This window comes from Zalophus californianus, chromosome 15, assembly GCF_009762305.2.
Source record: "Zalophus californianus isolate mZalCal1 chromosome 15, mZalCal1.pri.v2, whole genome shotgun sequence".
NCBI classification, from domain to species: Eukaryota; Metazoa; Chordata; class Mammalia; order Carnivora; family Otariidae; genus Zalophus; species Zalophus californianus.
Genome location: NC_045609.1, coordinates 21,521,889 through 21,537,860, shown reverse-complemented (window position 1 = coordinate 21,537,860; position 15,972 = coordinate 21,521,889). Strand labels below are relative to the sequence as shown.

Below are 15,972 nucleotides of genomic sequence, written 5' to 3'. Positions count from 1 at the left end.
CTAACCTTACAACTAAAAGAGCTAGAAAAGAACAGCAAACAAAACCTAAAACCAGCAGAAGGAAGGAAAAATAAGGATTAGAGCAGAAATTAATGATATAGAAACAAAAAAACAATAGAACAGATGAGCAATGAAACCAGGAGCTGGTTCTTTGGGGGGGAAAAAAATCAATAAAATTGATAAGCCTCAAGCCAGACTTATCAAGAAAAAAGGGGAAAGACTCAAATAAATAAAACCACAAATGAGAGTGAAGAAATAATAACAAATACCACAGAAATACAAACAATTATAAGAAAGTATTATGTAAAACCATATGCCAACAAGCTGGACAACCTAGAAGAAATGGATAAATTTCTAGAAACATATAACCTACCAAACTGAAACAGGAAGAAATAGAAATTTTGAATAGACTGATTACCAGCAAATAAATTGAATCAGTAATCAAAACATTCCTAACAAAAAAAAGTCCAGGGCCAGATGCCTTCACAGGCAAATTCTAGCAAACATATAAAGAGTTAATACCTATTCCTCTCAAACTATTCCAAAAACAGAAAAGGAAGGGAAACTTCCAAATTCATTCTATGAGGCCAGCATTACCCAGATACCAAAACCAGGTAAAGACACCACAAAAAGAGAGAACTACAGACCAATATCTCTGATGAACATAGATGCAAAAGTCCTCAACAAAATACTAGCAAACCGAATCTAACAATACATTAAAAAAATGATTCACCACAATCAAATGGAATTTATTCCTGGGTTGCAAGGGTGTTTCAATATTTGTAATCAATCAATGTGATACATCACATCAATCAAAGAAAGGATAAGAATCATTTGATTATTTCAATAGACATAAAAAAGCATTTGACAAAGTATAACATCCATTCATGATAAAAACCCTTAACAAAGTGGGTTTAGAGGGAACATACCTCAACATAATAAAGGCCATTAGTGAAAAATTCATAGCTACCATCATCCTCAATGGGGAAAAACCTTTCCCCTAAGGTCAGGAACAAGACAAGGATATCCATTCTCACCACTTTTTTTTTTTAAGATTTTATTTATTTATTTGACAGAGAGAGAAAGAGAGTGCGAGCACGTGCACACACAAGCAGAGGGAGAGGGAGAAGCAGGCTCCCCAATGAGTGGGGAGCCCGATGCGGGACTCGATCCCAGGACCTGGGATCATGACTTGAGCCGAAGTCAGATGCTTAACCGACTGAGCCACCCAGGCATCCCACTATTCTTACCACTTTTATTCAACATTTTATTTAACTGGAAGTCTTAGCCACAGCAATAAGACAACAAAAAAGAAATAAAAGGCATCCAAATCAGTAAGAAAGAAGTAAAACCTTCACTCTTTGCAGATGCACGAAACTATATATAGAAAATCTGAAAGACACCACCAAAACACTCCTAGAACTGATAAACGAATTCTGTAAAGTCACAGGACACAAAATCAACATATAGAAATCTGTTGCATTTCTATACACCAATAATGAAGCAACAGAAAGAGAAATTAAGAAAAAAATCCGATTTACAATTGCAACAAAAAAATAAGGTACATAGGAATAAACCTCACTAAAAAGGTAAAAGACCTGTACTCTGAAAACTATAAAACACTGATGAAAGAAATTGAATACTACACAAAGAAATGGAAAAACATTCCATGCCCATGGATTGGAAAAAAATATATTGTTAAAATGTCTATATTATCCAAAGCAATCTACACATTTTTTCATTTAAATTATTTTATTCTTATTTATAATGATTTTCTCAATTTTTAACCTGAAATTAAAGTGTTTTTATTTACAAAATGAGAGTAATTTGTCTCTAATACATAAAGTACTCATTTTCCTAACTGAAATGAAGTAAATAAGTCTTATTTAGGTTCATAGAAAGCTTTTAACTCCATAAAACTTATAGGGGAAAATGGCCATATTTGCAAATGGCCACAGGGATCAAAGTAGGATACAGGAGGGTAATGAGCAGAGTCATAGAACATACTACAGAGGTATGTATAGTCAATCTCACTGGAACCTGTAGAGTCACATTCTTATATATGGATTCATATTTCATATTGTTCCATTGGCAGATATCCTTATTCTTCAAAGCCCAAGGAGCTGCTACTTCTGCGTGAGCACAGCATTTCAAAATTGGAAACTCTTGGTCATAATACATCAAGAAATCAGGGTTCTTGACCACAATAAAGGTTTCTCCCTCTTGACTATGTGGCCAATTAATAGCAATAGTGCACAGGCAAAAAAGCTTGGAAACAAGGCACTGTGAATCTTGTCTGGCATAAATTAGAACTTCAGATTCCTTGGACAAATAATTGGGAACTTCTATATTAAAATTTTCTGGAACTATCACTGCTTCTGTTACGTTTCTCTCTTGAAATGAAGCCAGCTCATATGGATTCACAAAAAGTCCTGTCAGGATGTACTGTTTAATCAAGAGTCAGCAGGCCTGGAAGTCCTCAGTATTTTCTCCAAATTTCACTTTTATTAAAAGGTCTCTATGGGAACCATCTTTTAAAAATTTCTTGCCTCAAAATAATTTCAGAGCAAGTGGCCCTTGTACCAGGATTGGTGGGGGTGGCAGTGAAAACTGTGGCTGGTGTGTCGGTGAGCCCAGCCATGTCCCAGAGGAGTGGCCAGGCCACTGCCTGGATGCCTGTAACCCTGGCAGCCAGGACAGGGAAGAAACACGGATGAAGGAGCCTGTGCACACCTCAGGCCACTCCTAGAGTGTGCTGCCACGGAATTAGTGACCACCACAGAAGACTCAGTGACACCCCCCTGAGGGCCTGCCATTCCCTGGCTCTCTCCAGCTCTGGCCCCTGCGAGTTCCAGTGTTGCGGGAGGCAGCAGGCCTGGCATCTTTGTTCCCTCCCTCCCAGCCCCTTGCACTCTACACATTCAAAGCAGTCCCAATCAAAATACCAACATCTTTTTTCACAGAACTAGAACAAACAATCCTAATATTTGTATGGAACCACAAAAGACCCCAAATAACCAAAGCAATCTTGAAAAAGAAAAGCAGAGCTGGAGACATCACAATTATAGACTTTGAGTTATATTACAAAGCTGTAGGGTTCAAAACAGTATGGTACTGGCACAAAAAGAGACACAGAGTTCAACAGAACTGAATAGACAATCCAGAAATAAGCCCACAATTATATGGTCAATTAATCTCTGACAAAGCAGGAAAGAATATCCAATGGGAAAAAACAGTCTCTTCAACAAATGGTGTTGGGAAAACTGGACAGCAACATGCAAAAGAATGAAACTGGACCACTTACACCATACACAAAAATAAATTCAAAATGGGTTAAAGGCCTAAATGTGAGACCTGAAACCATAAAAATCCTCGAAGAGCGCACAGGCTGTAATTTCTCTGACATCAGCTAGCAATTTTTTCTAGATAGAGCCCCTGAGGCAAGGGAAACAAAAGCAAAAATAAACTATTAGGACTACAACAGAATAGAAAGCTTCTGCACAGCAAAGGAAACAATCAACAAAACCAAAAGGCAACCTATGCAATGGGAGAAGATATTTGCAAAGGACATATCTGATAAAAGGTTAGTATCAAAACATATAAAGGACTTCTCTAACTCAACACCTCCTCCCAAAAAATAATAATCCTATTAAAAATGAGAAGACTTGGGCAGACATTTCTCCAAGAAAGACATACAGCTGGCCAAGAGACACAGGAAAAGATGCTCAACATCACTCATCATCAGGGAGATGCAAAACAAACCACAATGAGATATTACCTCCCACCTGTCAGAATGGTTAAAATCAATAACACAAAAAATAACAAGCATTGGCAAGAATGTGGAAAGAAAGGAACCCTCTTACACTATTGGTGGGAATGCAAACTGGTGCAGCCACTGTGGAAAACAGTATGGAGTTTCCTCAAAAAATTAAAAATTGAACTACCATATGACCAAGTAATTCTACTAATGGATACTTATCTAAAGAATATGAAAATACTAATTCAAAAAGATATATGCTTATTGCAACATTATTTACAATAGCCAAATTATGGAAGGAGCCAAGTGTCCACTGATAGATGAATGGATAAAGAAGATGTGATATGGGGCACCTGGCTGGCTCAGTTGGTAGGGCATGCAACTCTTGATTTCACAGTCGTGAGTTCAAGCCACATGTTGGGGGTAGACTTTACTTAAAAAAAGAAGTGGTGTGTGTGTGTGTGTGTGTGTGTGTGTGTGTGTGTGTGTGTGTGTGTGTGTGTGTGATGGAATATTACACAGCCATAAAAAGAATGAAATCTTGTCATTTGCAAGTCAGTCAGAGAAAGACAAATACCATATGATCTCACTCATATGTGGAATTTAAGAAACAAATGAACAAAGAAAAACAACAAACCAAAAAATAGACTCTGGGGTGCCTGGATGGCTCAGCCGGTTAAGCATCTGACTCTTGATTTTGGCTCAGTTCATGATCTTGGGTTTGTGAAATCAAGCCCCAAGTTGGGCTCCATGCTGAGCACAGAGTCTGCTTGAGATTCTCTCTCTCCCTCTCCTGTCCCCCCCCGTTTGCTATCTCTCTCTTTCTCTAAATAAAATAAATAAAATCTTTAAAAAAAATTCTCTTTAAACAACAACAACAACAAAAACCCAGACTCTTAACTGTAGAGAACAAACTGACAGTTACCAGAGGGGAGGTGGGTGGGGGGATGGATTAAATAGGTGCCGGGGATTAAAGAGTGCAGGTGTTGGGATGAGCACTGAGTAATGTGTAGATTTGTTGAATCATTATATTGTACACATGAAACTAATATAACACTGTATGTTAAGTATACTGGAGTTAAAATAAAAAAAGAAACTCCAACAAGATACCACCACACACCAATTACTATGTTTTGGCTACTATCAAGAAAAAAAAAAACAAACAGAAAATAACAAATGTTGGTGAGAACGTGGAGAAATTGAAACCATTCTGCATTCTTGAGAATAAAAAACGGTATGGATGCTATGGAAACCAGAATGGAGGTGCCTCAAAAACTTAATAATAGAATTACCATATGACCCAGCAATTCCACTTGTAGATACATACCAAAAAGAATTGAAAGCAGTATCTCAAAAATGTACTGGTACACTCATGTTCATAACAGTGTAATTCACAATAGCTAAAATGTGGAAGCAACCCAAGTGCCCACTGAAAGACAAATAGATAAGCAAAATGTGATATAATTCATACAGTGGAATATTATTCAGCCTTAAAAATGAAGAATTTTCTGCTATATCTACAACATGGATAAACCTTGAGGACATTATGCTAAGTAAAATAAAACAATCACAAAAAGACAAATACTGATTCATTCCACTTCTATGACGTACCTAGATTAGTCAAAATCATAGAGACAGAATGAAGAATGGTGGTTGTCGGGGAAAAAGGAGGTTATTGTTTAATGGGTACAGAGTTTCAGTTTTGTAAGATGAAAGAGTCATAGAGATGGATGGTGGTGATGGTTGTACAACATTATGAATGTATTTAATGCCACTGAACTGTACAATGAAAATGGTTAGGATGGTAAATTTTGTCATGTGCATTTTTACCACAATAAAAAAAATCTTGGAAAAAAATATATTTATGATCCATCTTTTTCTCTTAATTCTTACTACTATCACTTAAATCTGGCCAGGCATCAACAGACTAGCCACAGGCTGAATCCAGGCCAGAGACATGTTGTTGTTGTTGTTGTTTTAATTAGTTGCCAATATAAAAACTGGGAATCTCCAGATACTATTTTCCACTTAGGAAAAACAAGATTCTTTGGAGAAATGACATTTCCAAGTTTGGGCAGGAAATTTTAAAAGATGAGCTGGGACATCGTGTCATACAAGGTAATAAAGAAGTTACCAACTTCTTTAATTTTGGGTTGTGCCAAATGACTCAGGGGCCAACTTGCAGAAGTTCAGATGTTTAAAATGTGAGATGATTTTATCATCAACCAGAAAAACTGCAATACATTAAAAACCATTGAATATATTTAACTCTTTGAGTTCATAATCATAATAAAAACAATTAATTGATAACCAGGAAAATGCATGGGAATTAGCTCATTATTTTGAAAATATACAAGTAAAAGGAAAGAGTCAACGTTCTTCCTGCCATCCCTAAACAAAGTACACTGCTAAGTAACCAAATAATGGATAAGGGAAAGTTTCTCTTTACAGAAGTATTCTAGCTAATAAGCAAAGAGGTTCTTATGCGCACACATACACTATATACATATATAATTGATATAATAGAAAATCACTATTCTGCAACCTCAAAAAACTAGTTGAACAAGATATGCAATATGAATGGCTGCTAATATTATAGAAAAGAGAGACATCACATTACAGGTCTTCTGGCATATGAAAGAACACAATACCACTTATTTAGTAGGTTTGCCCAAAAAAGTTCAGCTGAAATTTGATCAAGTTTCTATTATCTGACTACCAGTTGACAGAAAATACAGAGGAAAGGTGAAAACATTAAATGATACTTTAAGGATGCAATCAGAAAAATCCAGACTCTGGAAAATTTTACAGAACAAACATCCCAGTTTCTTTAATACATGAAAAAAATGCAAGATACCCATGAAGGATTATCTCCTAATACTCAATAGCATTGGGGTTTAAAGCACAGACTTTAAGCATCAGAATGTCTTAGAGACAAGTACTGCCTCTGCCATTTATCAGCCATTTGCATGGAGAAACTAATTTAACCTCTTTAAGTTCAGGCTTCTTTACCTATGAAATGGTAATACTAACAGCAACTATCTCATAGAGTTGTGAGTATTGAGATAATGGACATAAAACACTTAGCTCATTGCCTAACTTATGGTAAATGCACAATAAGTTATTTTTATAATCTTCATCATTAAAGAATGTGTGCTGAATGATTAAATGAATGACTAGAATTAATCGGCTAAAAATACTGAATATGAACTATTCTTAGCTGATAATGTTGGCCATGTCATTTACTCAATATTTATTGGGCACTGGAGCTAGTGCAGAAATGTACAAAAATGAGTAAGATGTGGCCTCTACACTTGGACTTTTGCCTTTTCAAAAAAATCCTCCATGTCTTAACCCCAAGAAATACTAGCTAATGAGGATGTCAAGTCCCCTCTAACAGTCTGCTACGAAGAACTCTGAGAATAGAGGACCATCATTCATTGTTCTTTCCAACAGAATCTGATTGAGGGGTGGGTAATACTCATCGTCATGAGTGTACTCTGCATTATTGAAACAGAACTATGAACAGTCTTAACAGACCTTGGCTGCTTTCGTCAGGCTCTCTTCTGCTCTTGTCACTCCCACCTGTTCCTCCTTTCCATCTGCAAGTTTTCCTTCTGCTGTGTACACTGCCTGAGGATCAAAAGGCATATTCATCGGTATGACTTGGACAGCAGAAAATGAGCAAACGGAATGTTGCCACAATGTTAAGAGAACAAGTAGTTCCTCATTAGAGAAGAGACAACTAACCTACTTAAAAGCTGAGATCCAAATGACAATGCAGGACAGACAGTCCCCACCTTATGAACACTCAACTTACAAATGACCCAAACACACATTACTGCCCTACCCCAGCCCCAACCCAGGAAGCTGCTCTTAGCATGGGCACCACTAGGTGTAGGAAGGGGGGGAATAAAGATTTTATAGAATCAGGGGTTCAAAATAAAAGGGAAAAACTGAGACAAGTATAGCTTGTTTTCAACGCTCGGCATCAGGGAAATCCAAATCAAAACCTCAATGAGATACCACCTCATACCGGTCAGAATGGCTAAAATTAACAAGTCAGGAAATGACAGATGTTGGTGGGGAGGCGGAGAAAGGGGAACTCTCCTACACTGTTGGTGGGAATGCAAGCTGGTGCAGCCACTCTGGAAAACAGGATAGAGGTTCCTCAAAAAGTTGAAAATAGAGTTACCATATGATCCAGCAATTGCACTACTGGGTATTTACCACAAAGATACAAATGTAGGGATCCGAAGGGGTACATGCACCCCAATGTTTATAGCAGCAATGTCCACAATAGCCAAACTATGGAAAGAGCCAAGATGTCCATCAACAGATGAATGGATAAAGAAAATGTGGTATATATATACAATGGAATATTATGCAGCCATCAAAAGGAATGAAATCTTGCCACTTGCAACAACGTGGATGGAACTGGAGGGTATTATGCTGAGCAAAATAAGTCAATCAGAGAAAGACATGTATCATATGACCTCACTGATATGAGGAATTCTTAATCTCAGGAAACAAACTGAGGGTTGCTGGAGTGGTGGGGGGTGGCAGGGATGGGGTGGTTGGGTGATAGACATTGGGGAGGGTATGTGCTATGGTGAGCACTGTGAATTGTGTAAGACTGTTGAATCACAGACGTGTACCTCTGAAGCAAATAATACATTATATGTTAAAAAAAAAAAAAAGGAAGAACATAGCAGGAAGTGAAGAATAAAGGGGGGTAAATCGGAGGGGGAGACGAACCATGAGAGACTATGGACTCTGAGAAAAAAACTGACAGTTCTAGAGGGGAGGGGTGTGGGGGGATGGGTTAGCCTGGTGATGGGTATTAAAGAGGGCACATTCTGCATGGAGCACTGGGTGTTATACGCAAACAATTAATCATGGAACACTATATCAAAAACTAATGATGTATAGTGATTAACATAATAATAAAAAATAAATAAAAAATTTAAAAAAGAATAGCTTGTTTTCCCAACCATATCTCAAGTTTATTCACTTAACTCTGTTTTACTGCCTGAAATTCTATATTAGAGAGAGCCATGGTTAGCAAGCAGCGCTTTTTAAAAAGACAACTACTTCTAAAGGGAGTTTTTGCAATCCTCTATTACTTTCAGGCTAACTTTTCACTAATGATATGAGAGATTCTTAACGTCAGTGGGGTTTTTTTTTTACTGTCAGTATTTTTAATCAGATAGAAAGTTTGCCCTGATCTCACCAACCACAATAGGTACTCAGCACCATAGGCACAGCACCCTGAGCAAGGGACATTCCCTTGTTAAGTCTAATTCACAGCCACCACGTGTCGGAAACCCAACCACCATTTGTACATGTAATACAACAGGAAAGGAGCCACCTGGAGTTCTTATTTGGGGGGTCTCTAAGATGGAGGACATAGACCTTAGACAGTCCGCAACAAAGCCTACCCCCTGGAGGAAAGCCAACCAAAGTAAAAGAGGCCAACAGACAAAGAGAAGCTGATCTGAAAAATGTATAAGGAAACAGACACAGAGAAAGAGAAAGAAAAGGAGGGAAAAAAATCCTACGGAAGTCATTTGAACTCCTAGAAATTATGGACTTTCTAGTTACACAAGCCAATACAGTCTTGATATGCTTAATATACTCTGAACTGTGGTGGGTTTTTTTGTTTTTGTTTTTGTTTTTTTTTTTTGTCCCTTCTAAACAAAAGCCCTAGAAGAGCTTCATTCTCAGACCCACTGGTTCACTTCCTGGCTTGTCTCTCCCTGACCACTCAGCAGGCATCCACCTGGTTTCCAGAGTAGTGACCTCTTTCCTCAGGGCCTTGTCTTCCAAGGGCAGTTCCAAAATAAGACTGGCCAGTCCCCCAAATCAGCTTCTCTCCCTGGAGCTGGCCTATGAAGGGGGAATGCTATACTTCTAGGTGCAGCATTCCTTCCAAATTATGTGATCTGGGCCCTTATTTTCCTTCTGTGTTGTTGGATACCCCTTGAACAGTACTATATAGAATTCCAAATATTTCTCAACAGCTTCTGAAAACAGTGGAGATACACCGTGAGGGTTCCCAGAGCTGGGTTGTAAATATTTGCATTGGTAGAGTAAGTGAAGTTGAGCAGTGGAATACTATGGATAACCAATGGGCATTTGTTTTTTGCATTTCAGGTTTGAGCTAAGGTTTTTGCCAACTTTATTTCAATGTAGTTTATGTAGTCATTTCCCAGAAATTACATGACCTTCTAGGATCTTTTTAGATTTTTTTTACATTTTATTACAAGGGGGAAAAAAACTTAAAAAAAAAAAAAGAAAGAGAGAGAGAGACCATATTTAATTCTACCTTTCCTTTTTTTAAAAAAAGATTTTTTATTTATTCATTTGAGATAGAGCATGCAAGGGAACGCAAGCACAAGCAGTGGGGGAGGGAGACATAGACTCCCCACTCAGCACGGAGCCCTACACAGGGTTTGATCCCAGGACCCTGAGATCATAACCTGAGCCGAAGGCAGACGTTTAACCAACTGAACCACCCAAGCACCCCTAATTCTACCTTTCTAAAATAAGTATTTCCTTCCAGTTTGCACCTAATGTATTTTTTTAATTTTAAAAGTCAGAAAACCAATTTTTTTATTTCTAAAGCTCTGTCATAGACTTCTAGCAGGTGCCGATGGTCACCTGCTACATGAGATCCCTGTAGCTGGCAAACAGAGTCTAACCATCAGCAGACCGGGCCAGAGAGGTTCACTGGGGTGGCTCTGGCCTCGCTGCTCGTACTGATAACTTCCTGCTTCAGTTCGTCTACAATGATCTTGCCTTCTAAGTCCCAGATCTTGATGCTGGGGCCCATGGCAGCACAGAGCCTGTAATGGTTAGGACTGAAGCCCAGGGCACTGATGATGTCCCCACCATCTAGAGTATAAAGATGCTTGCCTTTGTGGAGGTCCCACAGCATGGCCTGGCCCTCCTTGCCTCCAGAGACACAGAGGGAGCCATCTGGAGACAGACTCACAGTGTTCGTGTATGCTGTGTGGCTGATGTGATTGGTCTTCAGCTTGTAGTTTGCCTCGTTCCATACATTGACCAGCTTGTCCCAGCCACAGGAGACAATGGTGGGATCACTGCTATTGGATGAGAAGCAAACACAAGCAGACACTCCAAATGGCTCCCATCCTGGACAGTATATTTGCATACACCCAGAGTATTCTACTACTCAGTGGTTTTATGTATGGAGCCAGAGACAATTTGCGACGTTGTCCGAGGAGAAGGCCTCACTCAGCACATCCTTGGTATGGCCTACAAATCTGTGTGTGGAGGTACCGGTTGAGAGATCCCAAAGCCGGAGGGCTCCACCACAGGAGTCTGGCCACCTAAGGAGATGACCCCGAGGAACACGCCATGGATGCCCTAGTCAGTCTCCTTCCTGGTCAGCTTCTACGTGATGGTGGTCTTCTCTCAAGAGGCAGACAGTATTATGTCCAGGAACTGGGGAGTGGCGGGAATCTGCATCAACAAGCCTTTGTGGCCTTTGAGGGTACCACAAACTGTCATCTGCTTAGTCACAGTGGTGCCGAGGGCAGGTGTCCCCGGAGCGATAGGGATGGAGCTGGATGGCTCAGAGAGACTAGCACCAAAGCCACTCCAGCCACAGCCCTACTGAGGAATAAAGAGCCGCTTCTGATGTATTTCTATTTTTCCACATGTGGAATCCCAGTGATATAACTGTCTGCTTTGTCACTTTGTCACTTATATTAAAAAATAAAAGCTTTTCTCCATGCCTGGTCTTCATAAATATGATTTAATAGCTATATATGTAATATAATGTAACTGTAAACAGAAATATAATTCTATCTATTCCTTCCAATAGATATATAATTTACATGATATTCATAATTTACATTATCTAGTCGCTAGACATTTTAATTTTTTTTTCCCAATGGAAAGTGGAATTATTGGGTCGAAAATCTATGAACAGCTCTTGCCGTGCATTATGTAAAATTCATTCTCAAAAGAATTATTCCAAGTCACTCCACCAGCCAAGTGTAGGTGCACGAGTATCAACGTTTCGCTTAACATGCAAGAGATCCTGTCTTTGGTACTATCTTCTTATTTCTCTTTTTCTGATATAATAGGTACTACATGTTACTTTAATGGACATCATCTAAATTAAAATCTGAATTTCAAAAGGGAATAATTAAGACTTAAGAAAGGAGATAAAAATGAAAGCTTGCAAGTATGTAATTTTTCTATTTCTAAATCCCTTAAAATGTAACCCTATTAATATATACTATTTATAATTCTTTTCCCTGTTTTAGACACTGTAACTTACAGAGAAGAATGTAGTCTTGCATGGGCATGCTATCCTACCAGTAAAGACTCTGGTTTCACAGAGCATTAAAACAAAGATGCAGATCTGTCATTTTATACTCCACCAAAAAACAGGTATACCTTGTAAAAGACAAAACTGTAAGGAACAGAAAAGTCAGAGAAGGCAAAACCTAGAGATTTCATTTGAGAGGTTTTACAGAGTCACAAAGAAGAGGGGTTAAAACTTATGAACCAATACCATTCAAAATATCCCATGCTTTTCTGACGCTTGATGCATCTACCTTCCCTGTTCCAAGGTCTGAATCTTTCTTTAGGACAAGTATCCAAGCTATAAATCTACAGAGTGCTTTACTTAGGAAGCCGTAACAGGCTGAGGGGCTATGTGGCCCTTGATGAGGACTCTGGAACAATCTTTAACTCTGGAATTCTGCCAAGAATGAGCAGCTCTGGGCTAGACTTAGGACAATGAAGACCGAAAGGACTGACACATTTAAACAGTTGTGGTCAGACGGCAGAGACTAGCAGCCCTAAAATAGATTGCATGCAAACTTGATAGACTGTTTTCAACTCCTTGCTTATTTATCAGAGAAATGTGTGTAGTCTTCATAAAAGCACATAGCAGGTTATATGATGTTTATATTCCAAATGCCATACTCTAAACTTGGATTTCTACAATTCACCCACAGGCTCTTGTTGTTAAGTATATATAACAGCAAAAAAAAAAAAAGGGTTAGAAAAAGACTATTTCTATAATTATTCTACAAAAGTATTGAAGGTAATATATGTGAAGTGCTTAGTGCATTCAACCCTTCATTCATTCAACAAATTTTTACCGAGTACCTATTAGGCATTAGAAATTCAGTGATGAATAAAGTCTCTGGGAGAAGGTTCAGGAAGCTCAGCAATGGGGCTCACACCAGCTGCATATATCTCACCAGGGCTAGGAGGGCGAGGAGGAGGGGCAACGTCCAGGTTTTGACTCCCACACAGTCCCACCTGTGTGCTTGACTAACGAGTGAGGGCAGGCATACATCAATGACCAGGATGGCCTTCTTGTCTTACATGAAAACCAAGAGTCATGTTGTAGTTCTGTAACTCTGCCCCAAGGCACAGGTCTTAATTTTTTATTTTGGCAAAACTTCAGATAAAATGAAGTCACAGAAAAGAGCTCAAAGATGCCATAGACTCTTGCTGGCTCTTTCTGGCCACAGCTTAAAGAGATACACATGAGGTCTCCTTAACTGGATTCACTTGGGATAATTTAACCTTAAAGAGGAAGCAAATGAATAACAGGTTAAGTTTTTGTTTTTAAATAATATGCAGTCACCAAGAAAGAACTGTAATTCAATTTAATCCCATTAGTTACCTGGAGGGCTTGTTAAAAGTAAGATTTATCCAGAACCCTCGGGTTCTTATATGGTCTGGTAAATCCATTGATCTAGAGATGCAAAAACCATGTCTTCACTCAGAGAAATAATTGCCGAAGTGTGGTATGTGGGGCTCTGGCACTTAGTGGGAGAGGTTCTAGTGACAGCCCCTGGCCTCACACCGAGACAGGGTTTTATTCAGTCTGTATGAGATGAGTGCTGCTGGTTGAGCTGCCGCTAATGTAAACATTTTTTTTAAGATTTTATTTATTTATTTGACAGAGAGAGAGATGGCGAGAGAGGGAACACAAGCAGGGGAAGTGGGAGAGGGAGAGGCAGCCTTCCAGCTGAGCAGGGAACCCAATGTGGGGCTCGATCCCAGGACCCTGGGATCATGATCTGAACCGAAGGCAGATGCTTAACTGACTGAGCCACTCAGGCGTCCCCGATGTAAACATTTCTTGGTCATTTGTAGGCTATGTATACGACCCGATTTGGTTTATAGATAACAAAAAGACCAACCATTAATTATTTATCTATGGGATAGAAATGTAAATAAGAAGATGGTTTAAATCTGTCCTTCCCAAACACAGCAGCCCCCGCCCCCAGCGGTGCCTGGCTTCCAGTGGCCAGAGGATCTGCTGCTTGTGTCTTGGGCCATGTGGGTGGGTGTTAAAGAGCCCATACAGTATGATGCTCATTTCTTGCATTTGAGGCAAACAGCAGGTGGACTGCCTTCTGACTGTCTTAACAGGCAAAACCACTACAAATTCCAAAATTGGGTGGGCAGTGTAAATCCATGAGAAGAGTGAAAGGGCACTGAAGGAGAAATAAGCACTTCCTATATGATGATGATGCAATGATGACAACACTCTAATGGTAGAGTATTGGAGATTATTAAATAAATGATTTCTATTTGCAGTTAACTCTAGCTCCTAATTGACTTATAACTGTCATATCAAGAGCCATATAGTGTCTTTATCACCTAAAGATTTTATCTTTCTGTCATTCAAGTTGAGCAAGGAGGTTGAGTGGCATAAACGCAGTCCCAGTAGGAAAGAGGATGGAGAAAGCCTATCCTGATCAGTACCTAGAAATCATGGGTAAGGGTGGGGAGGCGAAGTAAGCTATTTGCCATGTGAACTGACTGGTCTGGGAGCAAAGGATTATTACATAGGTTTGAATAAAAAGCCAAAATCAAAGGAGTTTTTGACACACTCCCCATTTGGAATCTTGGAATGAGACCTCCATGCAAAGCACTCTGCCAACCTGTGGCAAGGGGTTCTGATGGATGGGTTGAACGAAAGTAGAAGAAAAGACAGTGCTCCTCGTTCCCTACAGTGTGTGCCTGGTGTGCAAAGAATACAGGAAGATGGGACACCAGTGGCTTAGTTGGTTTAGTATCTGCCTTCGGCTCCGGTCACGATCCCAGGGTCCTAGGATCGAGCCCCACATCGGGCTCCCTGCTCAGCAGGGAGCCTGCTTCTCCTTCTGCCCCTTCCCTCTGCTGGTGCTCTCTCACTCTCTCTCAAATAAATAAATAAAATCTTTAAAAAAGGAACACTAGGAGTATCTTTTGTTCTAATGTTTGGCCTTTGACCCCATACCTAACACAGGGCTCCTAAATCCCTTGGAATTTAATGGGTGAATGTCTTTTGTTCTGAGGTGACTCTTGATGGGCTCTTGAATGAGTTGCTTGTCACCAGAAAGACCAAGCCATGATAAGAAGCTTGGAATTTTCAGTCCCACCCTCCTTTCTCCAGGGAGAGGAGAAGGTCTGAAAATGGAGTTAATGATCAATCATGCCTACCTGAGGAAGCGTCCATAAAAATCCCCAAAGCATGGGGTGTGAAGAGCTTCCAAGTTGATAAACACATGCAGGTGCTGGAGGAATGGCTGGCCAGAGAGGGCATGGAAATGCCACGGCTCCTTCCCACATGCCTTGCCCTACATGTCCCTCTCCATCTGGATGTCCATCTGCATCCTTCATCATATCCTTTTTATAATAAACTGGTAACCAGTACGTAAAGTGTTTTCCTGAGTTTTGTGAGCCACTCTAGCAAATTAATTGAACCCAAGGAAGGGGTTGTGAGAACTTCTGATTTAGAGCGGATGGGTCAAGTACAGGTGACAACCTGAGCTTGCAAGTGGCCTGTGAGGTAGGGTCAGGACAGTTGCGGGGTTGAGCCCTTAACCTGTAAGATCTGATGCTACCTCCAGGTGGATAGTGCCTGAACTAGTTATATTATAGGACATCCAGGTGGTGTTGCGGAGAACTGCTTGGTGAAGGAAAACTCCCACACAGCTGTGCAGAGGTCTTGTAAGTGAGACAGCTCCCTGAGAGGAAAAGAGAAGCACAGGACAAAGACAGGTTTTCTTTATACCATATTTGGGGAAAATATGATAAGGGAAGGGGGCAATAGCTCCATGATGAAGACCGAGTTTTGACTGGTTAAATACTTCCTTGGAAGTCTTTTAAAATCAGAACAAGGTAACATGGTTTCTTTCACCCCCCAAAGCAGCCCTCTGCTATCT

General features: G+C 39.8%; 2 pseudogenes; both read right to left on the bottom strand.

Moving 5' to 3' along the window:
• Positions 1 to 1,920: 1,920 nt before the first annotated feature.
• On the bottom strand, positions 1,921 to 7,414 carry LOC113920607 (annotated as a pseudogene).
• A 2,985-nt stretch (positions 7,415 to 10,399) lies between these two features.
• LOC113920615 lies at positions 10,400 to 13,150 on the bottom strand (annotated as a pseudogene).
• Between the last annotated feature and the right edge of the window lie 2,822 nt (positions 13,151 to 15,972).